Here is a 26178-nt window from a genome sequence, read left to right on the forward strand (position 1 = left end):
GAGTAAATTTTTATGGCTCTCTTCTTCCCCTCAGCTTTCCATTTAAGTAATTTTATGTATTGATGTTTGCCATAAAAATAATTCTGATGAGAACTTTTCTAATACAGAGTTTGAAAACTACTGGACAGTGTTAGAAAGGAACACTCTTTCCCCAATTCTGGTTTTCTTGAGGAGGATTTTCCCTAAACACAATGCTGTCTTTCCCCACCCCTAGTTCTACACGGGAGATACCTAGTTGATTGGAGTTACTTGGTTGAAAGCTGCCAAACATTGGTCCACAATATTGAAGAAGATGAAGATAAGCTCTCAAAAGTCCTTAGCATGAGATGTCATTGCTTTACTCTTATCTCCATCAGACTGTGTCTAAGTATGTTGTCTTTGAAGATTTTTGTTTCCATTGGTGGGCTTCCCCAAGATTCAGTGCAGGGGTAATTTCATTGGGTTGACTCATTTGTTTTCATGACAAGTTATGTAATTTGGTTTTATCTGTAATAAATGGGTTTTATTTGTAATAAACATAATAAAAGATGGCCTCCATCTTCGTTTCATTTTTAAAATTAATCATAATCTGGTTTGAGAATTAAGATGATGACCACCTCAGAGATACCAATTGATTAGATAATCTTTAAGGTTATTCTCATTTATGCAAGAAGAAAAAATGCTAGTGATTGATTACTAGTGTCATATTCTATCCTAGGCGATTTTCAAAAATCTTCTATCCTAATGCCTCTACAATCTAATCTGGTTGCTATTCTTATGCTCATTTTATAGATGAGGAAATTGAGGGACTGAGATGCTAGTTACTTGCCTAAGGATGTATAGTAAGTAGCAAAGCCAGGACTCCAAAGCATATGGTCTGATTTTTTTTTTTTTTTTTTTAAAGAGAGAGGGAGGAAAGGAAGGAAAGACAGAGAAGGAAGGAAGGATGGAAGGAAGGAAGGGAGGAAGAAAGGGAAACATTTTTAAACATTTTCTTGTTTTATTATATTTTGTTTGTTTGTTTGTTTTTTACATGGGCTGGGGCCGGGAATCGAACCGGGGTCCTCCGGCACGGCAGGCAAGCACTCTTGCCCGCTGAGCCACCGCGGCCCGCCCCATATGGTCTGATTTTAAAGATTATTCTTAAAACAATATAAGCGTATTTGTCATATAACATTACAAATATTACATAAAATGGTATGACTAAATTAACATGTGATTTGGGTACTAAATGAAAAAATTCATAAATTTAAAATACACAATTTAATCATCATTCATCCTAACCTACCATTCAACCTCCTGCACATAGTGAATCCAATATTTGTAGACAATTGTTTATCCTTTTCTAAGATTCCCCTTCCTATTACAAATATAAGCACGAATAAATGTACATAAAGAGGATTTGGGTTTTCATTTGTTTGTATAGTCATGACATGATATCATAATCTACAAATTACCACATAATCTCTTGTTTTTCACTTGATTATGTATCACACATTAAATTATAATTTAAGCTAATTTATGCAATTGTATTTTTTCCATTAATTATTTCATACATGTTTGACTATTAAGGTTTCATTTTTCTCTTTAATTTACTTTTCTCTTTACCCTCTTCTTTCCATACTACTGCCAACTAATTCCCCAACCCAAACACATGCATAAATAAAGACTGAGTATATATACGAGTACATTTCTACATGCTCGTATGGTCACATACAATTATGTAGATTTATAACGTGAGTTTAGTCAAATTGGGTTATGAATACTCAACTTTACTGGATCTTCATTTACTGCTACTATTCTGTCTTGTAAAACATCTCTTTTTATTTTCAAGGATTCTTAAGGATTTACTTTGCTTCACAAGCAGAGGACACCATTATATGAGAGCAGCCCACCCAATCATAGTTTTACAGTTAGTGTGCTTTGTGGCAAATTCTCAATTTGAGACCTCTTCACTTGTACATTCATAGCATCAGAAATATAATGCTAAATGCACCCCATGATGTTATTTCTTTTGAAGATCATGCCATCATTTGCATTGTTTCAAGGGTTTTTTTAGTTTTCATATTTCTTTTTTTCATTAAATATTGAATTATGTAAACAACTTATACATACAGAAAATGTGTAATAGTTACAAAAATTTTAAAGAGAAAAGTTTAGGCAGAAATTAATCAATTTATAAGATTATTCAGATTTTCTCTTTCTTTTCAGTTCTGTATATTTTTTCCAGAGATTTTTCCATTTCAAATTTGTTGACGTAAAGTTGTTTACAAACATTCTCATTACCTTTTGAATGTCTAAAGAATTTATGCTGCTTTCTTTCTTTTTAAATTTCTTTGTCAGAAATTTATCAATTTTATTATTTTGTTCAAAGAACCGTCTTTTACCTTCTTGATCCTCTTCATTTCATGTTTCAATTTCATAAATTTCTTCTCTTATCTTACTATATTCTTCTTTTTTTTACAGTTTATCTTGTTGTCCTTTTTCCTAATATATCCAGATAGATGCTTAGAGCATTAACATTTGCCTTTTGCTTTTCTAGAATATGCCTTTAAAATTGAAAGTGTTTCTCTAGGTAATGCTTCAGTACATTGAGCAAGTGTTGGTATATAGTATTTTATTACCATTTATTTCAAACCTTTCTAAAAATGCTACATATCCAAAACAGACATCATTTTCTATAATGATATGTTTTGGGTATGTAGCATATTTGGAAAACCATTTTTTAGTAATTATTTTTGCTATTGAAAAAAATATAATTAAATTTTGGTCAGAGATAAAGCTCTGTATAATTTCAATCCTTTGGCATTTTGACTTTATTACCCAATATATGGTCTTCTACTTATTGGTTTATTTGTTTGGTCATTTTTTGCAAATGTTTCTTGTATTCACGTCTGTTACTAATGCTGCTAAGCAGTTTTGGTAGCATTCTATAAAGATGCAGGAAATAGAATATGTTGTTCAATTCTTCTATATCCTTACAATTGGTTGTCTATATATTTTAACAAATATTTGGTAAAAATTTCCACCATTATTGTGAATTTGTCTAACTCTCTTTTTAGTTTTTTTTTCAAAATTTTGATTCTACATTTTAAGTACACATTATTAGTTAAAGACAAGTGTTTATTATATTTTCTTGGTGAAACTGAAAAAAATTATCATGCTGAAGTAACTCTTTTGTTGTTAAGTAAAGATTATGTCTTAAAATTTTTTGTGAAATGTGAACAAAGTTTTACCAGCTTTCTTTTGCTATTCTTAAGCTCATTTTCCTATATCTTTACATTCAAACTTTCCATACCCTTATGAATTGTAATGTTTATGTGTAAACAACATAAAATTTCTGTTCTTGCTGTTGCTGTTTATAAACAGTATTTTTCATGTGATTATTGATACATCCTAACTATGCTGAATAGAGATGAAAAATAGACTAAGTGTTGTTGGCATGTCTTTGCTGCTTTAAGACATCTGGTTATCTTCCTAGCTAGACTGAGCCCCAATATCCCTTTCGATAAAACAAGAATACATATTTATATAAATTCTGAAGCTCAATAAATATTTTAACAAGGGATCACAGTTAATCATTTAAAATTGTATATAAGTCCATTATTTGAATCAAATTACCACTAACTGAATAGATAAAAGAAAACAGTCACTTATGCAAGAAACAGAAGAGATTGAGTGCAAAGGGAGTAGGAACTTGGGCAAATATTATTACTGTGGAAACACAATTTCATAGAAAATGAAAGAAACTTTAGCTATGGCACTGGAAATTCCATAACACTTGCCATGAGGATATGAGCCAGCTTTATCTAAAGTCTCAAAGGACAGGGTAACTTAAACAAACTTGGCTAAGTTTTAATGAATTAATCTACTTAAATTAGAATTATTTTAATTATTTGCTTTAAATTCTCCCATCTCCCTGTGTTTCACATTGTAAAACACTTTGGCAATTTATAGGATGGCATGGTTTAAAAATGCTCGTAGTATTATATAAAATGTGAACATCTGACTTATGAGTTTTCAAAGGTCAATGAGCCCTTCAGGACAAATACATATTAAAGTTCCTTTTGTTCCCATTCATAAATGCCAAAAAATATATTTTACCTAATCTCATTTCAGAGCAGAAAGAAAAAGAAGGCTATGCCTCTCATTTAAAAGCTGGTTCAATAAAGATATAAAAGGTTTAAAAACATGTTTAGAGTTTTGGAAAAGACACATGCATAGAGACAGTAAATTGTGAATGAAATAAAATATTTTATTTCTTATGAGAAGTATATATACCTTAGACTTGAAAATACTGAAGTACATCATATATGCAGAAAGCTGCACAGGTTATATGCTGCAGCTTGATGAATTTTGAGAGTGAATATATTTAATCGGTCAATTTCTGTATGCAAAAATATGTGATTGTGATGTGGATTACATTGACACCATGAACCAAAGTGGAAGAAATGGCATCTTTATATTACTAAGTCCTGTTCATGAACATTGTACACTTATTTATTTTATCCTTCAGTTTTTCTAGCAAAGTTGATTTTTGTCTTCCATGGAAGAATCTTGCACATTGTTCATTAGATTTTTTTCAGGCATTTATTATTACAAACGGTGTTTTTAAAAATTTAACTTTCTAATTTTTGGCATCCATATAGAATTATTATATTATTATATTGACTTACCCTCTGAATTTCAATTATTAATTCCAAGAGTTTATCTATGAATAGTGACAAATTCTTTCTTTTTCCTGGCTTTGCTGCAATGGATAGATATCTAATACAGAGTATTGTTCACCTGTATTGGGGGAAAGATGGCCATATTTCACCAATACAGCACAATATTTGTGGTAGGTTTTTGGTAGCTCTTCTTTATTTGATTAATAATGTTGTTTTCCACTTCAGTGTTTTCCTCACCCCAAACTTGTTAAGGATGATCAAGGACCTCCTAATTGTGTGATGGCAGGAAGGCATTTCAAAAAGTTAGAAGTATTTGTGTAAAATCCCAAAGGGTGAAATAACCTGAGAAGCTGCAAATAGTTAGCTGTAAGTAGCTCATAGAATAGAGTTTGGAAAGATTGAAAAAGAAGAGGCTGACCAGAGAGCCAGGTAAAGGTCACAAAGTCCCTACAAGGTGTTTCACAGAGAGTGTGAAGAACAGGCTCTGCGTGCGCTATGGAGACAAGCGATTAGGTTTCCATTGTAAAAGCAAGAGTATCTGTTTCCAAACAGAATCCACAATCTGGGTTTTCTTGACTCTACAATTTTTCTGGGATATCAGAATGTAAGTATCTGCCCACTGGAATTACATGGTTTACTTTAAAAAGAAAACATTCAGTAGCAGTTAACTTCATTAAGGGTGCAAAATTTGTGTACATAGCCTTCATGTACATCCACAGTCCTGACACATACCTGATACAGTATTGGTGCTATGTAAACATTTAAGAATGAATGATAAATGGACATAAAAAGAGGAAATAAAGCAGAGTCTATTCATATTAAAATTGTTCCAGCCTCTTCCAGAAGATGATGTTTTGAGTTTTTTATAATTTAGAACAATTTAATTTTTACTTCACAACCAACATAATATTTTGCTTCTCAATGATTTCCTGTCCTTTTTATTCCACAATTCCTATTGCTTTTGTTTTAGCAAGACAGATTGGGCATGAGGAAGGAATGCTTACTCAATATTCTTTCTTAACTTCTTCAGGTAAATTTATCTATTCTAATCCAATTATTAGTGGAAAATTTATCACAATATTTAATGCAACCCTAGACATATCTTTCCAATCCTAAGAAAACTATGCAATATATCATGCATATCTATCTATATCTATATAAAGATATAAAATCAGTACTCTAAATTTCTACATGTCAACATATATTTGTTTGCCTTTTCATTACCTACACTAATAAAACAAATTTAAATCACAGTATTTTAAATCTAGAAGTAATGTGTTCATCTGAGGCAGAAATTGAGGTACACAGGTCTGATAGATATAGCAGCTCATTCCTGGAATGAGGCCTTAGCTGTGACAGCAACTTACCCATGGCTCTTTATCTGTTTCAGCTTTTGAAAGGCAAGGGATAGTCTATATAGATGTGAAAAAGATAGTGATTTAAATCTCTTATTATCTGATAACCTAAAAATATGAAGTAGTTTTCAGAAGAAGCTAAACGTATTAGCTAGTTAAATAAATTATTAATCTATAAAAAGCATTAGAAAGAAGCACTGAGTGGAATTTTTCAAGAGATTTCAAATTGATTTGTTCCAAAAACAAATTCTTTCAGCTCGTCTAATTCACATACACACCTTAATTTCTATTAAACTCTGGAAATTCATTCATTTATTCAACCACCAACACACATATGGAAAAGCAATTAGGGATGCAGTCTTTTGTTCTTTGAATAGTTTCAAGCAATGCAGTAAATGAGATATGCATATAAATAATACAGAATACAAGCTAAGCTATTTTAGATGTTTGAATATGGCACACATAAAGTGAAAATGGGATTAAAAAATACTGCAAAAATAAATCAGGAATGGCTTCACAGAAAAGAAAGCTTTTGAGTTAGTCTTTGAATTGCTCAAACATGCTGCCAGAAGGAAAAACATAAGCAGAAATAACATAGTAAAATAAAGTCATATTGGCAAAAATGTACCAGCATGGTACCATAAATTGCTAGGTCTTACTCCCAGAGTTTTTGATTCAATATGTCTAGGGTAGGGCCTGAGAATTTGCATATCTAGCAAGTACTCATTTGATTATGATGCTCCTAATCCAAGCACACAATTTAGCACCTTTACTTCCTCCTGAAGAAGTCTCTTCTTTCTGGGTAAGTCACACATATACACATAGCGGCCATCTCCCAGCCATGGCTTACCCAGCCATCTACTTCCTCCATCTGTCTTCTTTTCTTTTGTGCACAATTATTTCAATCTGTGTCCATTCAGCTGCCTGGGAGAGATGTTAGGTCTAAAGAAAAGGCCTGATCATAAATTAAACCTAGAAACCAGGAACAAAGCCCCAAATACTTATCAAGGTGGGAACTGTCAGTGGCAGGGTCACCTCTGCCTGAGTTATATAAGTACCACACCCTGGGTCAGCACAGATTTGTCTCTCTCTCTCTCTCTGATGGAAATAGGGCCTGCGGAGCTTCCTTTACCAACCCTGACCAAGCAGCTGACCTCCCAGGGGCACTGGCCACAATGGGATCTCTTCCCCTGCTCTTTTGGCTACATAAATAATAAAGCAGCCATTTGCTGAAAGTTTTTGTGATGGCTGAGCCTCTCTTCCCTTGCTGCACTGTATTGAAACTGGATCTACACACCCCTTCTGTCTGGGCAGAAGGTCAGCTAAGGTTAGCTCTCACTAAAGTCATGTAGATCACAAGCCCATCCTGGAGTAATCACGGTAGCCTGATACTCCAATTGGCTTGGCTCATAGGTCCACTCCTGCACATAAGAAAAAGTTTACATTTACTGAGGAAAGTAAGGCTCCACAAAGGATTTTTTGGATGCTCATTCAGAAGAAGCGAGAGAGGATTGTGGGCTAACGCAAAGAGCAAATATCTACTACCAAGCTCTAATGTAGATAGTCATCTCAGTTCTGTAATTTGGAGAGCAGGAAATGTAAGGAGATCAGAAAAACTTAAGAGAGGAAAGAGAATGATCAGAACATGCAAAATTTCAGAGATAAAAGAATCAAGGTGAGATGTGAGATATATGGTTGTAAGGTTCAAGATTAAGTTATCATTTAAATCAGTCAAAATAACACATAAAACCAGGGATTATGATATTCAAACCAGGATATCTGGTTGCCCTAATCATGGATTTTCGAAGAGTGGACAATATAAAACTGAAGAGCTTTGCTGTAACCTGACTTTAAAGAAAACTTATTATCTTCAAAATCTTTATACTTCATGTTCTGGGTAAAAAGACTGTCCTCATCATATCTCTTTTAGACATAGGGTTAGTCAAGTGAGGAGATTTTTGCAAATATGCATGCTGGAAAGTAGTTATTGATGTAACCAAGAGGTCACCTGACTATTTTCAATTCCTGATGTGACCTTGAATTCTGAATTCAGAATTTAAGCTGATCTGAATTATTTTTTAAGTCGTATCTCTGAGGGTCACAAAAGTTGAAGACTGTGAATAGATTTGACAGGACATTTTGGGCAGTTTTGATAACATAACATTTTGATAATTAATTCACATAAGCATATTGTATCAGCTTAATTAGTTTTAGAAGAAATTGATTCTGAAGAATTAAGTGAAAAAGTGTTTAGAATCTCCTAATGACTGCACCGAGCTATTTCTATCATGATTAATTTTACTTTTCCTATGAACTATGTGGTCATTATATGTATATCTGATGCTACAATTGATCAATTTTTTTAATGTTATTTTAATTTAGTAATATATGATACTAAATGTATGCATATTAATACCTACTCTCATAATGTTTATTGAGTCATTAGTGTACATACAACATTAATAATAACATTAAATGATTGGAATGTCACTGAAATGTATTATTTTGATTTTAAAATGTAATCATTATAAATAATAAATGAAAGAGTATATACATTTTCAGAACATTTCAATATTTAAAAAATGGCACAGTGGTTTCAAAAAAACTACTGCTATTTGTTTGCAAATTCCTTTCTGTAAATGATACTAGTTCAACATCAGTATATAGTACACTTCAAGAAAGCGGCTCTCACTTTGTATTGCATGTGAATGGAAACCATGCATTTATGCAAAATAGGTGACTCCGAATTACATTCAAAATTTTCCAAAAGATATAGCTCATTCAATAGATACAGTGTTCTTGGATTTAACGTTTTATTGGGCACTATTACAACGAAGTTTTCATAAAGAAAGAGATTATATTTTTAAATCAATAAGACATTTCTTCCTTAACAGAAATGATTTCTATTAGTGTACAGATTCTTAGTGGTCTAAGACTCCTCAATGTCCTTCTGATTCCATCACATGCATCCTTTTTTAGAAACACATTGACTAGAATCCTCAGAAGTCTGCATTGTTCATGGTTCCACAGTCTCTTCACAGAACTGAGATAATGTTGCTTACTTTATAACATTACCTTAAAGAGGTTTATGGTGGTGGATTTTATATATGCCTTTATATATAAGAAACATATATAATATATATATATTATTTCTTGGAGCACAACAGTCACCTACAACACACCAGCAACATATGGAGAGCTTTTTAAACAATTTTCCACCACCAAAAGCTCCTAGTGGAGAGAAAATTATTAAAGCTGAACTGAATTATGAGATGGTGAAAACTCAGTGTCTAAATACTGACAAAGTGGTTTCCAAGTAAACCAGCCATCTGAGGTACATTTTCATACCTTTAAAGCTTGTTGGAAATGGATACTTTGAGAACAAGTGGGGAAAGCAAAGGAATAATTCTCAAAGCAGCCCTGTTATCCTGTAAACTTGCCCTATGAAAAGCTGCCCTCAAGCATATTTAAGGGTTTATTGTTCTGTTTTCTGTGTATATGAGGTATGATTATACATCTGGAGAATGAGTTATGAAATGGAAAAATTTCCCTGGCCTGAGAATATACACAGAGCTATTCCGGCATTGCTTTGGCCCTTTGACAACATTTAAAAATCTTGCTTAGCGCAGCAAGGAGTTTAGTCTCAATTTATCTCAAAGAAGTATAAAAGGTATCCTAGTTTGTACATCTTGCTTGTTTGATTTTATAATTTTGACCAAGAAATCACAATGGCAACTTGTATGTTTAATTGCACAATTATTTTCAAATGTCTTTTGTATTTTTTATTTGCTGGCACATTTTACTCAAACAAATAAAATGTGAATATTTGTATCACTGTCCAAAAGACATAGATGAATAGCAATTAAATAAACCCTGTGTTTTTTATTTGGCTCCAGGTTGCTGATTACGGACAGAAGGGGTTAGAAATCTGATTTTTTAAAAAATAATACTGTATCTCAATTACTTGGAGATGAAAAATTCAATTGTTGACATTATACGACCTAATTTCTTAAAATGTATTTTGTGTATTTTGTGACTAGGTGGTGTATAAGGAAGAAAGAGATGTCAGCATATACATCGACCAACATTCTAATGTTAATATTTCACAATATCTATTTGAAAAAAAAAATGTATACTAAAACATGAAGACAGTAACTTGAAATATCTCTTAGAAGTGTATCGATTTTACTAATTTTGGTAGTTTCTAAAATGCTGAAGGGATTCCACTTTATTTAGATATGTTTTTCAAAAAATTGCTTAAGGATCAGTTTTCATGTTCGATGAAACCGGCTTACTTTCCTTTTCTACATGGAATGCAGTTTGATTTATGTAAAAAATAATTATTCATAAATATATGTCTTTCTTGAGCCATATTAATCTAAATGGAATTAAATGGAAAATGAAAATTTAATTTAAAAAATCTATTTAAAAGAGAAAATATGAAAATAGTTTTGTCTGGTAAATCTCACTATTCAGTATTTCATATCAGACATACCAAAATATTGTGATGCCTGGAAAATTTTTAAATAATTTGGAGTTATAGATATTACACCCTCTGATAGGAAAAGTTATATTTCTATAACACTTATCCAAACACACAAAACCACAAAATTTTAATTTCCTAAAATTAGAGCTAATTTGCAAATGTAAAATAAATATTTTTTTGATTGCCATTGTTTGTAGTAATGGTTAAGTGTAGTATGATTAACAGAATTAAGTAGTGTGTTATTTTATTTGAAATAAGTTTGCATAGTAATTTAGCCTACAGTTTTATTGATCCTGTGTTACATAATACAATTCTTAAAGCTGTGATTTAACAAAATCTTTTAAAATATACGTAGTTAGTGAACCACTAAAAAATGTACCAATCTGAAGAGCTCTTTATTGACATTTTCTTTGGTTATAATTGTTCCATAACTTTAATAAGTTTGAAATATAGGACGCTGAACTTCTTAAGTTCACACATTAAGAAGGTGAAAGTTTTCTCTCCCAAGACAGTTTTGAGGACAGGGAAATTGTATAAAAGCTCTTTCTTCATGGCTGGTTTATTGCTAACATTTGCTCCCTGTCTATTAGTTATATAAGTAGATATTGTCTTAAAATTACATGAACTTAACATTTCAAAACTATGATCTGATGCTTACATTGCATTAAATGGTAGTCTTTCCCTCCCATTCTTCTTTGCTTTTCATTTTATTATGTGTTTGTCCCTTTTCTTACTTGTATTTGTGATACTCATTTGGCAGTTTAGAAAAATCCAGATGAAGTTGAATTATTTAAATATCAAAAGAAAGAAAGAAGTTCCTGGTTGTTTCTTAGTCCTTTGTAGTGACCACTTGGGCACTTTAGATTTTTAGGGGCCAAGTGAGGAGATCAGCCTGCAGGGTGACCCGCAAATGGGTGCTTCCATCAAAGGAACTGGTCTGGTAAAGGACATTAGGTCACTTGAGTCAATGACTATTTGCATTACTTGTGAAAAAGAAATGGTGCTGGTACTGATTTTTTTTTTATCAACTAGTAAATATTGTGAGGGATACTTCAACAATTATAAGTAATTTGGGTTTGCTCTCACTACTAATATCATAGAAAATTCGAACTTCAAAAGTTTTAATATAGTGGGTAATTTTGAAATTATGTTTCTTTTTAGTGCACTGGAAATCATTCAGATTTATTCAATTATATGTGTGTTTATGTAAAAAACTTCTATATAATATCATTCACAATATCATTCACGAAATATATTAAGATATCGAGAAACAGCAAATTATTTTTTAAATGTATGTGTCTTCATGAATAAAGACATATCTTTCTTTAACATGCCCTTAAAAATTTCACTATACCCAAACATATCTCTAGATTTCACAATATTATTCATTTTGCTCAGTTCTGTCAGAGCAAACCTCTACAGTCTAACTCGTGTCTTAAATTCAAAATATTAGTATGAGAAATGGAGCTGAGAATATATAAGCATGGTGACTGGATACTCTAAAGAAGGCTCTGATGATTCTGCCTATCCATTGTTATAAGAAGTTCAGACTGAAGAGCTTTGCCTTTACTGAGCAGCACAGTATTTTTAAAGAATATATATTTTTCTTATGGCAAATGAAAACAACAGCATAGCCAACGAATGAATTCAAGAAATTGGATATTTATTTGTAATGAAATCAATGTCTGTCTGAGGAAAATTAAAACACAATATAGTGGATCTTATATGTGAAAACTAAATAGTCTCCATTCATTTCATACCAACTTGATATAAAATTCCTCCCTCTCTTTCAATTCTCTTTTCTTGTTTGGTCTCAGTAAACTGTCAGAAGTCCGGACTAATTGAAGATGCTTTGAAGCTGGTATCCATCACTGATTTTTTTTTCCTTCTCTCTTAGGGTGATGAAATAACTAAAGATGCTTTCTTTCCTTCCTCCCTCCCTCCCTCCCTCCTTTCCTTCCTTCTTTTTTTTTTTCAAATCTATTAATTTCTATTATTTGTATTTCATGGAAGGTTGATTAGTCATTTTTTCTTAAAAAATACTCCTTCATAATTTTGATGTCCTAAGGAAGTTTTTAAACCTCAAAGGGCATGTAAAATGTTCTGTTTGATATAGCTCCTGAAGTCATAATATGACTTAGAATCCAAACTAGCAGTGTAATAGCCTAGGAATAAAAAAGTCACCAGTTTTCCAGATGAGTTTGAGATGGCAATATTCCAGCATATCTAAGAAAACCCTATCAATGGCAAAGATATACTGTGATACAGCATTAGGGAAATTGCCCAAAGGCCTTTTATTAGAGTCTGTTCACCTTAATGAGTCCATAGCAGCATGTAGTTTAGGTGTTGGTATTTACACAACACTTCTTTATATTGACCTGAAAGTGAAAGTAGTGATCTAGGTGTTTGGGCTGAATTATAATCATAGCATGATCTGTTTTGAAAGGCCAAAGTGGGCATTAAAGACTGATCATTTAAACTTCAAGCACAGATTATAGATTGATTTTTTGAGACTATTTTTGAAAAACACCCATTGAAATTTCCAGTTAAATAATTTGACTTGATCAAGGTTCATTTTAAAACATATTGGAAACTAAATTGCATAAATATGTCTATATACATACACACACATACACAATTTCTCTAGCATAGATGAGAAGATTATATCATAGAAAGTCTGGGAATGTACAGAAAACTTTTCTAGTACGTAGGAAATAATCTGAACATTTTATAAACGCGGAGAATTAAGTTAAAACTCAAAAGACACTGGATAGTATTGTAGGCCATTTATCAATTACATATGTAAATGATTTTTAAAAAAACAGATCCTCTCGATCAGCTTCTGATTTTGGTTGAAAACTAAATTTGTACAACATTTAACACTGCAGAATCAGAAGTAAAATAGTACTGATTTCATTTAGCTTACACATTAGGTGCTAAAAATCTTTTACTTTTTTGATCTAATTATCTATTTTGAAAAAATACATGATGCTCAGTATTCTTTTTTGTGTAGTGTTTGGTGATGTTTACTTCCTACCTCCCTCATTGTGTTTACAATGAACGCACTGTTTGTGTGCAGGGAGAGACCATCAGAATCTCCCAGCTTAATGAAGTTTAGTCTAGAATTGCCTGCTGTAAACAAAGATGAGAAAAGGACACTTGCTTTACCAAAGAATGTGGTCTACTGTCTGAAGTTTTGGTTTGTGGGCTTAGCATATTTTTTAAACTCCATTTTTAAAAATACGCTCTAGCTATCCTATATGTGAGAGACCTTATCGTTACTTACGGCATAAAACTAATTGTGATTTCTCATAAATACACTTACTTTTTCAGTAACATGAAGTGATTTAGGAAATCTAATTGAACTGTATAATGGAGATGGAGATGGTTTGTTTTAGAAGGAATTTTGATGTCTGAAACAGAATAATGAGACAAGGCACACCTGCCCTCTAGGAAAAGAAAAGACCCACATCCAGCAAAAAATGTTCCAGTCCAGATTGAATGGCAAAGTGAATGCCAAATAAATGTCATGAACAAATGAGGGAGGTGGACTTGTAGACAATAAGGAGTTTTAGTCAGAGACATCTTTATGCAAGTTTTGTGACTGAGCTAGAAGCATTTTGTATGAAGTGAGCAGTAATAGGAAAGCCCATATACAGAAATATATTCAGAATAGTAAGGACTCCAGGATCAGAACGATTTTTTATGGAACTGTAACTAGGAGTAAATATAGGGGGAGTAGATTGGACAGATACTCTAGGAGCTTGAGCTTTCTACCAAAGTGACAGGAGGACACTGAAGACATCTTTATTAACTACCACTTCTTGGTAATTCACTATGTTTTCCAGGCTTTGTTGAATGCACTTTACAAGTATTATTTCTGTTTTGTTTTTGTTTTTTACATCAACCCTTTAGGGAAGATAGTGTTATTTTCATGACAAATTTATATTGATTGAGATAGAAAAGCTTGGCTTTCACAAAGTAATTCACTGTGGTAAAGAAATACAATGAAAGGCATATGCTCTGTGTTTGGAGGGCAGTTAGATTAAATTATTTTCATCACTATTTTCTTCTCCTAATCACTGATTTATATTGTAGGAAATATATCAATGTTCTAGACATTGAGCTGAAATTCAATATGAAAGGGTAAACTGGGTATCAAATGAATTTGCTGAGAAGACTGTGTTCTTTCCTATGCCAGAGGCAATAAGTTTGTCTTCAAGAAAGTGGCAGTTGAAAGCCCTCTAACATCATTGTGTAAGATCTTCTCAGGAGAATAGAAATTAAGAGTTGAGATGCTGATTGGCCAGGGTCACATAGTTAGAAAATGGACAATGTTTAACTGCTTCCTCGCCCAAACAATCTTTCATTACGAGTTGCTGTGGGTCTCTTCCAGATAACTGGCACCAGGGTGGAAGCATGCTTGATATTGCATTGCTTTTCTGGTGCTACAAAGCAGTTCTTTTTCCTTTTTGGTCTTTCCAAAAAAAGTATGGAGAACAAAAAACCAAACTTGAAAAATCCAACAAACTAGGTAAAAGGCACCATAATTTCTATTTCAGACTTCGCTGAGATACTGAAAATATTCGGTTTAATTTCTCAAATCACTCTGGATAACTAATTCATCTAGAGCCTCTTTTGCTAGAAACTACTAAAGGTAAATGTCATTTGGAAAAAAGTATTGCATATTTAAAAACGGGAGTTAATCCTTCTTTTTCCATCACAACGCACATTGCTAAAAGACTAAGGAAAACCACACAGTATTTTTTAAAGCCCTATTTTTGTCAATTATAAATTGTGGTATTTCGTTGACCTCCTATCCTATGTCATAAGTAACTCATTTTTTTACCCTTTTCTTCTATACTTCTAAATTACGATATTTATTTTTGAATTTTCATCTATTATCAAGAATGCAGATTTGAATGAAATATGCACTTTCCTTCAATACTCATGTCTTACTTTAAAGGTTGCTATGACAAATACTATACAAAGGTTGTTGGCTTAAACAATAGCAATTGATTGTCTCGCTGTTTTGAGGCTGAAAATCTTCCTTCCTCTGGGAGTTAATAGTCTCTGACTGACAAGTAATACTTGGTGTTCCTTGTCCTTCCTATCATATGGCAATGTCCTCACCTTTCCCACGGGTTCCTGCTTCTGGTTCTTTCCTATTGCTTTTTTTTTCCCCCCCCGCAAGTCCTACTTTGGAATGAAACACTTTAAGCTGATGGCAGCATACATAACACTGTTCAGGGAACACTCAAAACTCAAAAAGAGCTTCCATCCAGATTTTAAGAAGTTGCTAGAAGTAACCAGATGTATTACAGCCTGGTCTCCTACCGTAGGAGGGAGAGCAAGTGAGGTGGGAAAAGCTCCATGATCTGCCTTCCTGTTACTGGTGGAGCCTGAGAACAGCCCTTATAATCTACCAGTTCCTCAAGGAGAAACCACAAGCCACTCTCCTTTTCTGCACTCTCCACAGAATCACTGCCATGAATGATATTCCTGCCAACTTGGATGCAAAAGTCCCCACCGTGATCCCAGGCTTGGAGTCAGCAGGATTGGTCTCTCCGTGCATTACTTGGCCTGTCTTCACCACAACAAACCTTTCCCACACCATGGCAACCACTTGCCCTGAGTGCATGTACTCACCAGGCTGGCATAGAATGAATGGTCCTTCAGGTCAATGTAGCATTCCTTGAGAAGGTCTTCAGAAGCCAGCAAGAATTTCAGATCCAAAAGGCAGAATCCTTTCTGCTTAAAATGCTTGATGATCTCTCCCACGAAGCCCCGGTGAGCCCCATCAGGCTTGATGGCAATGAATGTGCACTTACTGCTGGCCATGGTCCCTCCAACTGCTTGGGCTTTAACTCTGGCTACTGACACCGACTTTTCCCATTGCATTTTTTTTTAATAATTATTTTATTTTATCTTTTTAAATACCAAAAAATACCAAACAAATGCAAACATTCCTATTTTGATCATTCTGTTCTACATATATAATCAGTAATTCACAATATCATCTCATAGTTGCGTATTCATCATTATGATCATTTCTTGGAACATTCACATGTATTCAGAAAAAGAAATAAAATGAAAACGGAAAAAAAAATTTATACATACCATACCCTTTACCCCTCCCTTTCATTGATCACTAGCATTTCAAACTAAATTTATTTTAACATTTGTTCCTCCTATTATTTATTTTTATTCCATATGTTCTATTCGCCTGCTGACAAGGTACATAAAGGGAGCATCAGACACAAGGTTTTCACAATCACACACAGTCACATTGTGAAAGCTTCATCATTACACAATTATCTTCAAGAAACATGGCTACTGGAACACAGCTCTACATTTTCAGGCAGTTCCCTCCAGCTTCTCCATTACATTTTGACTAACAAGGTGATATCTACTTAATGTGTAAGAATAACCTCCAGGATAACCTCTCAACTTTGTTTGGAATCTCTCAGCCATTGACATTTTGTCTTGTTTCACTTTCCTGCTTTTGGTCGAGAAGATTTTCTCAATTCCTTGATTCTGAGTCTCAGCTCATTATAGGGTTTTTCTCAATCCCTTGATGCTGAGTCTCAGCTTATTCCAGGATTTCCATCCCACATTGCCAGGAAGGTCCACACCCCTGGGAGTCATGTCCCCCGTAGACAGGGGGAAGGTGGTGAGTTTGCTTGTTGTGTTGGCTGGAAAGAGACGCCACATCTGAGCAACAAAAGAGGTTGTCTTGGGGGTGAGTCTTAGGTCTAATTTTAAGTAGGCTTGACCTAGCCTTTGTGGGGTTAAGTTTCATATGAACAAACACCAAGACTGGGAGCTCAGCCTATAGCTTTGGTTGTCCACAGTGCTTGTGAGAATATCAAGAATTCAACTTGGGGAAGTTGAATTTTTCCCCATTCTTACCATTCCCTGAAGGGGACTTTGCAAATGCTTTTTTATTCGCTGTTCAAATTACTCTGGGATTTATCAGGGGCATCACTCTGGACACACCAACAAAATCTCATGTCCTACTTAAGGTTCCAAGTGCTTATGGTGTTCAATTAAGCTGTCTATATAAGTCATATTAGGAAATGCACTAGTCAAAATATAAATTTTGTACCAAATAAACATTTTTTGCTTTAGTCTCACACATAAGTTGGAATTTTAAAATATTAATTACAATCTATTTTCAGCACCCTGCAGTAATGACATTCCTTTGTTCTTCCTCATGCAAAAACATTTTTTAAATTTGTACATTTAGTCACTATCATTATACACTCTAGGCACTCCCAGATTATACCATCTCAATCTTTATCGTCTTTCTTTCTGATTTCATCTGTGCCCCCAGCCCTCCTCCCTCTATCATTCTCACATTCAGCTTCATTCAGTGTTTTAACATAATTGTATTACAGTAAGGTAGTATTGTGCTGTCCATTTCTCCCATTGCTTTTGCCACTATTTCTGAAATACTTCTGATTATAAAGCATTCTAGTAATGCACACGAAACCCAAACTTAATTCAGTTGGGCCACATAACTAAAAACATCTTTAAGAGATCCTATTTTAAATGGGTTCACTCACACAGGAGTGTGGATTAAGATGCTGAATGCATCTGAATTTGTGGTTTATAACACAAGCCACAAATCTGTGAGAGAAGGATAGTATGTAACAGAATTGACTCAACAAGCAGCTTTTAGGCATGGACACATCTTACCCCAAAGGAAAGCTGATCATTGGAGGATTTAAGATTCTGGCACCCACTATGAAGTAAAGAGTTATGAGGAGTCACTGAGTTTCCACGTCTTGAGCATTTGAATATGAAGTAGGGGTGATTTACGAGTTAAATAGAAAGTAATACATGTTCTTTAGGTCTCAAGGTTACACAGCTTTTACATGGCAGAACCAAGGCTGGAGCTATCTTCTGAATTTTCTTTGATAAAATGATATTCATTATGCTCCCTTCCCTACTATTGGATCTTTGAGGGGTTCTCACATATAGTACCCAGTATTTCTATCTCAGCGACAGTGCTTTGGAACATAACACTATTGGCTTTGACCTTAATTCTCATTGTATGTTCACTTGTAATAAGATCCAGCTAATTAAATATGGGATGAAAGGAAAAATGAATGAATAATCTCTCTGCCATTTGCTATTACATTTGATACAATGATGAGTTTATTTAAATGATTGATTTCAAATTTTTTTATTCCGTTTAGTGAGTTTAGAAGAATTACATGTATATTACATGTTTCTTAGACTATGTTAAGAAACGTATCCTGCCCCCCAGCTCTGGTATCATTTTTGCTTGTTTTACTGGGTAATATGGAAATGCAATTATGATTAAGTAAAACAAATATTGAAATAAATATTAATTTCAAATTTTAAAGTGGTAGAAAGCTCACTAAACTCAAAGTTTGTTTGCAAAGGTAAAGAGGTGTAAATATATTGTTAGATCAATAAAATGTCTGTTTCAGGCACCTAGTATTTGCAATGTCTTATGTTACACAGGATAATAAGATAAATAAGCCACTAAGTTTCTCCCAGTCCAGAGGAAATTGATAAAATAAATAAGGATCATACAATGAACCAATTATCCAAATAAATGACTGGATAATGTGCTATTGGACTAAAGTGATGAGAATTCTGAATTATTTTCCCAGAAGGTAGAACAGGGGGTTCATTGAGGAAGTGACCTTGCAGCTTTCCAGGTGTTAATGTAATATTCTTGAAAAGTAAAAAAACGTGTAGTATTTTATAGTCATGTTCGTGGTCACAGGTTTTGGGAAAGTTGGTGAAGTTTACATATGGCTATGCAAAAATAAAACCTGATTGTTTAGATATACTTTCACAAGTTAAATTACATTTACAGGGCGGGCCACTGTGGCTCAGTAGGTAGAGTTCTCGCCTGCCATGCCGGAGACCCGGGTTTGATTCCAGGTTCCTGCCCATGCAAAAAAAAAGAAAAAAAATCACATTCACATGCATTAAGTAGTTTCACCCTCAAGCATCTTTCTGAAGTATTATTAACTTCAAGATGATGTAACTGAGCTTGAGAGGAGTTAAGTATCTTATCCAAGCAGAAACATCTATTGCAGCTTAATCCCCATTTCTTCTTATTATGAATGAATATTTTGAACATATGTGAGTTTGAGAGTAAGCTAAATTATATTGTATTTAGGCACATCATTTTAAGAGGAAAAATTATCCAAGACATAATGGGTATGGGGTTAATGAATTTTCACAGTCTAAGAAATGTTGTAATATATGTGTAATTCCTCTAAATTCACAAAACAAAATTTTAAAAATTTGAAATAAAACATTTATTTAAGCTCATTGCTGTTTTAAAGCATTTTAGCAAATGGCAGATATATTATTTATTCTTTTTCTTTGTCCTTTATACCACATTTTATTAATTGGATCTTATAGAAAGTGAATGTCCAGTGAGAAGAGAGAGCCAAGAGCATTACGTTCCAAAACACCATTGCTAAGATAGAAATATCTCACAAAGACATTTGAGAATCCCTTATCCTTTCACTTACAAAGGCAAAATTTGTGAGCACAGGCAGGGTTTGTTCTAAGCATTGTTTGACATTGTACTCAGCACCATTTTTTGCCACATAGTAAGCCAACATAATGAGCTAGTGGATTATGGTAGTAGAAATGAAGTTAGCTTATGAAGGAAAAAAAAAACAGCAACATCAAGAAGTACAGCAAAAATTCAGTGTGAAAACAGAAGTAAAATCTTTAAAAGTTAGGGTTTTAGTAAGAAAAGGCAATTTTTAAAATGTATGCAAACCCAATGTTGAACAAAAAGCACTAGCTTCATGTTTCTAAGCCTCAGTGTCTGAATTTGTAAAATGAAGGTGATAATAATGTCTATCATATAGGGTTGTTGTGGGGGTGGAATGAAGTAACACATATGCCTGCTATAAAGTAACTGCTCAAGATGTTTCAATGATAATTGTTATAACCCTTAACTTCTGCCATCAATGTCATTGAGAATACAGAGAAAAACAGAAGGATTTTCCCATAAAGACTGAGTATTAAAATAATTTGTAATTACTGTGTTTCTTGAAAAAATGTCATTGGGATAACTGAAAACCTGCATTACAAACTTCAAAGAATATGCCATTGTTTCAGAAATTATATTCTTTCAAGATTGTAACATAACTACTTTAGCTCCATTGACTGGCACATAATACAAATGAAATAAGTATCTGTTAAATATGCAAAAACCTTTCATTGCTATATTAGAATGCAACATATCATAGTCCTGTGCATTGGAAAGGAGAATTCCATTATTTCCATTTTTTCTTTTCCTAACTAAAGTACATATCTTTTCTGAGAGGCAGGTCATTTGATGAGTCAATTGATAGGAAGAAAATCTACATTAAAATTATAAAATTCTCTATTTTTGTCCATCAATGCAAGTTTCTACAAGGTACATTTCCTTTCATGATTACAACAACCCATCTCATTGCAATACAAAGGATATCTTAAACTGTGTGTGTCCCTGTGTATGTGTGTATTTTCATGCATGTGCATTTGAGTGTTGCAAGGAAGCAAACTCAAGAAGATTATGTAATTTGAAAGAATAGATGCTTTGATTTTTTTTTTCTCCTTAAGAATCAGGGTGTTGCCTTTTCTATTACCAGGTGGAGAAATCCTTCTGCAGCTGTATGGGTATACATTATAATCACAGGGTACTAATGACAATGAGAAAAATCTCTGGGGGTAATGCATAGGCATAATCATAAGTAGGCTTAGCTTCTCCTTTGCAGAAATAAGTTTCATAAAGGCAAGCCCCAAGATTGGGGACCTGGTCCATTCAAATTAGTGGTCCCAATGATTGGGAGAATATTAGGCTTTCCCCAGGTTGGGAAGTTTAATATTTCCACCTTTATCTCCTGCCCCTCAAGGGGGCTTTGAAAATAGTTTTTAATTTTCTGTCCAGATTACTCTGGGATATAACAGGACATCATCCCAACCTGTACAAACCAACAGGATCTCACTCTCTAATCAAGGTTCCATGTAATTATGGTGTTCTCATCAGCTGACCATACAAGTTAGATTAGATAGTGTACCACTGAAAATAAAAATTTTGCACCAAACATCCCTTCCTTTGGTCTCACACAGAAGTCGAAGTTTTAAAATTCAGTCAATATCATCCTTCCCCTGTTAGTCTGATTTACTTTAGTCCTACTTAGATCAGCTTCATTCATATTTGTAATTAGTGTCTGATTCACTTTTTCAGTGTTTTTAACAGTTGCTTTATGGGATACTGCAGACTTTCATAGCTGCAGAAATTTAGCTCTGACTATTAGGTGTCACACAAATGTCTCGAGTTTCAGGGAACAATAAGATTATACACAAAGAACTCAGTATCTCAGAACTTAGAAGTAACAGTTATTACCTTGGAATAGACGTGACTGCTGTAAGAGCAAACAATCTAGGAACCTTTCTAATAGGTCTTTACCTGATAACTTATACTCTCAAATTCAATTCTCAGAGTTTGCCCATTATAGTTAGTCCATGTTAGTGGGGCACAATAATATTTGTCTTCTCATTTCTGGTATATTTCAACCAATATACTGTCCTCAAGGTTCATTCACTTTTCACATGCCTCATGACTTCATTTCTTCTCGCAGCCACCCAATAGTCCGTTTTAGGTATACATCACCATTTCCCCTTCCATTCTTCAGTCAATGCATCCTTAAGTCACCTCCATCCATTGCAAATCATGAACACTGCCACCACAAACACCAGTGTGCAAATGTTCATTCAAATCTCCACTCTCAGTTCCTCCAAATATGCACTTAACTACGGGGTTACAGGATCATATGGCAACCTCACTTCTAGCCCGCCATGGAGGCACCACACTACCCTTCAGAGGGGCTGCATCTCTAATTTCCTACCAACAGTGAATAGATACTTGTTTCTCTCCATATTTCCTCCAAACCTTATATCTCTCTGTTTGTTTTTAAACAGTTTTATTCACACACCGTGATATCCAAGTAAAAAATCAATGGTTCCTGGTATAATCACATAGTCATGACTTCACCACCACAGTATAAATGAGGATCTTTCCATTTCTTCCCCAAAGAATCCCAAACCCTTTCTCCATATCCCCCACTTATTGACATTTAGCTTTGACATATTGCCTTTGTTACATTCAGTGGAAGCATATTACAATGTCACTCCTTTGAAGTTTCAAAAATAGCCTCATTTAAATTTTCTAACTCTTTTTCAATCAAGATCATCAATTTAATAAGCTGTGAATTTAATTGATATTTTAATATGGACAACCCATTAATAACAATCAGATTTTTTTGGCTCCATCAATATCATCTCTGTACCTATAAGTATTAATTTCTGTGATTATGCTGAGATCTTTTCAGCATAATCACAGAAATTCCCCACTGTCTGTGCCCTAGGGACTTGCTTTTCTCTGCTTCATGTAACTCAAGTCTGCCTCCCAGAAGAGGTCCTTGATCTTGTGGCCCTTTGATTTCTAATATTTTTTATATCTTTCTATAGAGGCAGCCATCAGATCCCTGTAGTTCCATGAAATAATATATTAATATCTTTACTACTGTGCTTTTTGCTGTTAGTTTCCATTCTAGAAAGAAACACACTTTCTCTCATCCAATCTTCAGCTATACATTTCTCTAATGGTCTGCTTCCTACATTCCTCAGACTAATTACTGACTCAGCTAGAGTTCTTTCACAGCAAGCTTAAACTCACTCTGGCTAACTGTAAAAACAAAAGGATAGCAGATGTCTAAAAAATTCGATCAAAAAGCATAAAACTGAATTTGGAAATGAGCAAGAAAAAGTTCTAAGTGGAAAGAAAGGTGGTATATTCAGAATCATTTCATAGCAGAAACTATAGAAGGTTTTCTTCTTAAAAATTACAAATCTAAATATTAGTTTATCACTAGAACAGCATTCAACAACCTGGGATAGAACACACAGTTGGCTAAACTTGTGAATGACATCTGGTTCTTTCTGGGTGAGAGAAAGAGTCTGGCACTTTGGGAATCCATAGTCGAAGGTAGCCTTTACCATCTATCCTGTGCAAATGGAAATTGCACCAAAGGAATTCAGTTTGATGTTTGGACGGAGTGGAAGGGATTCTGGGTAATCAAAACCTGTGAAGAGTCTAGCACAGAATTCTGTCCTTTATTAATTCCTTCCCCAAATAGCAAATGACTATTATTGAGTCATTTTAATCTTGCTGGTTGAGAATTTCCTCATCAGTGCTTTTTTTATTCCTTTTGAATGGTCAGGCTCCCAGAATCGAACTGGCTCTCCTGCTCTGTCGGCAAGAATTCTTGCCCCTGAGCTACCATCGCTCTACCCATCATCAACGCTATTTTAGCTTCTTAATACTTGAAATTTTACCTGTGGGAGAATGAACAAACATCATTTTATAGAGATGAAAAGAAACGAAGGTCAAAGAAAAGTATGAATTAAAAGACCGATGAAAATTTAAGAAAATATTTTCCATACAAAGCCTAATAAAGCCAGTAAAAGTGACACCTTGGAATTTGCCAATATAGTATGGTGTGTGTTAGGATATCACATTAGGGAAAGTACTTAATGTCAAACAATTAAGTGATGAAACTATTACTTATATTACTTATTGGAAATATTACTTTATATTTATATATTATCATTCTTTTTTTCATTTTTTACTTTATTTTTCTTGCTCTACTTAAATATATAAGATGAAACTAAACAAGATGACTCTGGTTACTTTTTTTTCAACTTTGAAAACACGTGAATGGCAAATTGATAACTTTATTTTCAAACAGAATTTGGAGTAATCTATATAAAAGTAGCTGACTGGACAAAGGACTAGATAAGCAATAGAGATTTAAGTAGTAACTAGGTTCACAATTCTATGTATAATTTTGGATGTCTTCACTCTTGAGTAATTTAAGGAGAGATTTTTGAAGGGCGATCTGTTTCTTGTACCCCTAAATAAATCTTAGTTTTTCAACTGGCTTGAGGGGAAAATCTTTTAGTTTTCAACTGGCTTGAGGGGGTAATATGATCCGAAAAGGAAATTCAACCCACACAGTATTGGGCAATTACTGGTGAACAGTGAATAATCCATGGCAACAATTATCGTGATATGATAGTTATAACAATTAGGCATGTATGCATAAGAAGGTACATTTAGAATTTTAAGTGTAACTAAAGTGAATTCTTTATTAAATTCTGAATGAAACAAGGCAGAGAAATTTACAAATATTTAGTTTCCTTTTATCAAATCAAAGCTATATAGTATTTGTAAGGAGTTGCTTTCAGTTGAAAATAGAGATAAGGAGGCACTCAAGGTAATATGTGAATAGTTTATTGAAGATTGTCTGAAGAATGTTTTGATATATTAGATGTAGAAATAAACATTTAAGTGACATGCTCTGGAAAAGACATGCTGTGAAATGAATTGTATCCAAATCCAAATGCAATGTGAAAATATAACTTTCATAAAAAAAAATAAAATTCCCAGTTAAATCAAAGCAATTTATAATTGTGGCCAACCGTGTCCTTTTTCTCAAAGGAAGTTTACATTAACTTTTAGCTCTACGTGTGTAGCCTACATTTGATTGCTCCCATGTTATTTGAAAAATCTCAAAACAACATTGAATGCATTTTTAAAAACACATGTTGCTGTTAATGTCTTTTGGCAAAACAGCTATAGCAAGTCACCTTGTGCTCATCAAGAAACAAGTAAGCTTAAATAGCAATGACCAGCAGATGTGTAACAAAAGTAGGAAAACTGAAAGTCTTTTGGTTCTTCCTCCAACAAAGTAACAGGACATATGGGATAACTACATATTCCATTGCAATCCTTTGACTCAATCATAAAATAAGCTTCATGCTGCTCATTTAAAGCAGCTATAACCATTATTATGGCAATGTGTTCTTTCTATGGACACTGTTTTTGGATCAAGTTATTGAAGACAAATGTCTTATATTGTTTTATGTATTTTCAAACTGTTATTCAAGTTTCATATTTTCTGAAATTACTTAAAATAAAGCAGACATATACCTTTTGGCTTCTCAAATTTGTAATATGGAAATCTAATATAAAATTTCATAAGATTCAAAAATCCTACTTCCTAAATCATAGAGAATTTAAAGTTGAAAAAGGCCTTGCAGCTCATCAAGCTCTACTGCCATTCCCACAATATTAAAATAAGGAAACAGTCTCTGATCAGTTAAAGGAGTTTAAGAAGGTCACCCAAACTATGTGTTGATCAGCTATTTTCTTATAGAAACATATTCTCTCTATCCCTCTCTTTCTCTACCTCCATCTAGTCTTAAACATATGTACATATGAGATCATTTTGTATAGCAAAACTCTAGAACAGCAATGCATGAATGATTTTCTACTTCACTATGAGTTTTGAGGTCTGGCCTGAGTAATGAGGGAGAAAATTTTATGGACACATTTAATACTAGGTATGTTTTGCCATACATAGTCCCACTGAACTACCAGTGCTGGTGTTCTCTTCCTCACCATTAGGATCACTGGGGTGTCAGAGGCGCCATCTTGTTCTGACCAGAGGAAAGATAAGCAAGGGAAAGATGTGAGAGGTCCATGAGAAGTAGTTAGATAGGGCTCAGCAAACTGTTGGAGAAAAGGCAAAAGTTTTTTTTTCTGGAAAATCTGCATACAGCGTGAATA

At 33.7% G+C, this 26178-nt stretch overlaps 1 pseudogene; it reads right to left on the reverse strand.

Annotated features, from left to right (window-relative positions):
* Nucleotides 1-15971: 15971 nt before the first annotated feature.
* LOC143679435 (nucleoside diphosphate kinase A-like) lies at nucleotides 15972-16331 on the reverse strand (annotated as a pseudogene).
* Between the last annotated feature and the right edge of the window lie 9847 nt (nucleotides 16332-26178).

Source organism: Tamandua tetradactyla, chromosome 4 (assembly GCF_023851605.1).
Source record: "Tamandua tetradactyla isolate mTamTet1 chromosome 4, mTamTet1.pri, whole genome shotgun sequence".
NCBI classification, from domain to species: Eukaryota; Metazoa; Chordata; class Mammalia; order Pilosa; family Myrmecophagidae; genus Tamandua; species Tamandua tetradactyla.